This window comes from Sinocyclocheilus grahami, unplaced genomic scaffold (assembly GCF_001515645.1).
Source record: "Sinocyclocheilus grahami isolate Dianchi unplaced genomic scaffold, SAMN03320097.WGS_v1.1 scaffold10090.1, whole genome shotgun sequence".
NCBI classification, from domain to species: domain Eukaryota; kingdom Metazoa; phylum Chordata; class Actinopteri; order Cypriniformes; family Cyprinidae; genus Sinocyclocheilus; species Sinocyclocheilus grahami.
In genome coordinates this window covers 3,583-5,427 of record NW_015513032.1, presented here as the reverse complement: position 1 = coordinate 5,427, position 1,845 = coordinate 3,583, and the positions used below count along the sequence as shown (strand labels likewise).

Sequence of the window (1,845 nt, the reverse complement as noted above, 5' to 3'; positions counted from 1 at the left end):
AAAACAATTCAAATTTTTTATTTTATATATATATATATATATATAACAACCTGTCAAAGTGATTTATATATTTACATTTTAATTAATAAATTGATTGAGCCACTTCATATGCCACATAATATTAATAATAATTTATTTCAGAACAATATTGTGATTCTTTAACTGATATTGTCCAGTAGGGTATGTTTAACGTGTTGTGACAACTCTAGATCTCACTGTAGTCTCCAAATTATACTGAATTGGTGCATTAGTGATAAATACAATTAATCTAGTCTATTATATTGTACTGCTGAGGTATGGAAACATGATTAAACATAGTTAAAGATCTGTAAAAACACCAGAATCAGCCTCCATGGAGTTGGTGTCCCTGAGCATGGTATTTTTTCTAAGCTTGCTCCAGGAAGCTGAACTTCCCATGGCATCTCAATCAAATATAAGAGACAGAGTAACACATCCATATCTCTCTCAGGTGCAAGACTGCCATGTTGTGAAACATCTATCCAAGGAAGAGTATAATGGATGCACAGCAGCCCTGATTGTGGGTGGAAAAAACGTCTCTCCGTTTCATGTGTGTAAGATCTGACTTTAACCTTTTTCAATAAGACTGCTCTTGTCCAAACACTTTCTCCCCCTCATAACAAACCGTTGTCTCTTCACCTTTCTGTCAGTCATTGACCTCTCAGGATAATAGACTAGAGCTTTTCTGCTTCTTTGGAGAGGGAGTATAATAAGACCTGAAGAGCTCCTGGAGAGAAATTACTGAGCTCACAGTAGCTGTAGAGGTCACCTTTGTGTGTATGTGCATGTAAAGGGAAATTATATTGGAAAACTAGGACGACTTGTCTTTTGTGCAACTTTTCTCGTTGTATTCTTCTCCTCACTTGTCTTTCTCTATTGGTGCTAGGAAAAAAAAGACTAGCAGTGATGGACAGATGTGAGCATGATAGAAAGAGGATTTTTGAAAGAGCTGAACTAAACTGTTCTATGGAGTTTGTAATGAATAAAACTTTGGTCGGTGTCCCTTTTTTTCCTTTTTGGCAGTAAGCTAGTGTGTATATTTGTGTGTCTTCCATCTATATTTGACAGCTGCCACAAAGTGCTGCTTGAAGTATATTTATCAGTTGTCCTGACCTTCAATCTGAGCCTTCAGTCTCTCTAGAGCCAGTCAATCAACTCCCAAAACACAGCAGAGCAGTTTGGGTTTAATGTATTCTTTTTTCATTCTCCCTTTCTGCTTTTGTAGGATTATATATGTTAGTAAATTACTTGCAGTAATTGAAAGTTAATCTGTCTTTCTCACAGAGGCCAGGGGGATATTTAGAGGTTTTCCGGAATGCAGGAGTTCCTCCCAAACAGAAACTCACCACGTTTTGTGTGTCAGACAACGCCATCATCAAACCAGGTCACTTCACCCGTCAAAACTCTTTGCTTATCGCCAGATAAAGAATTAAGTCATTTCAGCTGTATACCTCTACTTTCATGTTTGAGTAAATAAAACTTGTTTTGATGTTTATGTTTGTGTTTTCGTTGTTTTGTTTTTTTCTTGTCATGTACTGCTGTTTTTGTTTTCTATTTTTTTGGGGGTGTTTTTTTCTGTTTTGTATTTTGTTTTTCTTGTGTTTTTTGTGTGTGTGTGTTTCTGTTTTGTATTATTATTATTTATTTTATTTTTTTGTCTAGGCACTCCTCTCTATGCAGCTCACTTCTGTCCAGGACAATATGTGGATGTCACAGCGAAAACGTGAGTCAAGTACACACACACAAAGTGTAATTACACGTTTTAAGATGAAAATATTAAAAAGAATTTAAAGGGGTCATATGATGTTGCTAAAAAGAACATTATTT

At 35.6% G+C, this 1,845-nt stretch overlaps 1 long non-coding RNA gene across 1 annotated transcript; it reads left to right on the top strand.

Annotated features, from left to right (window-relative positions):
• The first annotated feature begins 472 nt into the window (after positions 1-472).
• LOC107578416 (uncharacterized) lies at positions 473-1,735 on the top strand. Its single transcript, XR_001608344.1, has 3 exons — positions 473-568; positions 1,303-1,402; positions 1,681-1,735. It is a non-coding gene; the product is annotated as an uncharacterized lncRNA (long non-coding RNA).
• Positions 1,736-1,845: the final 110 nt, after the last annotated feature.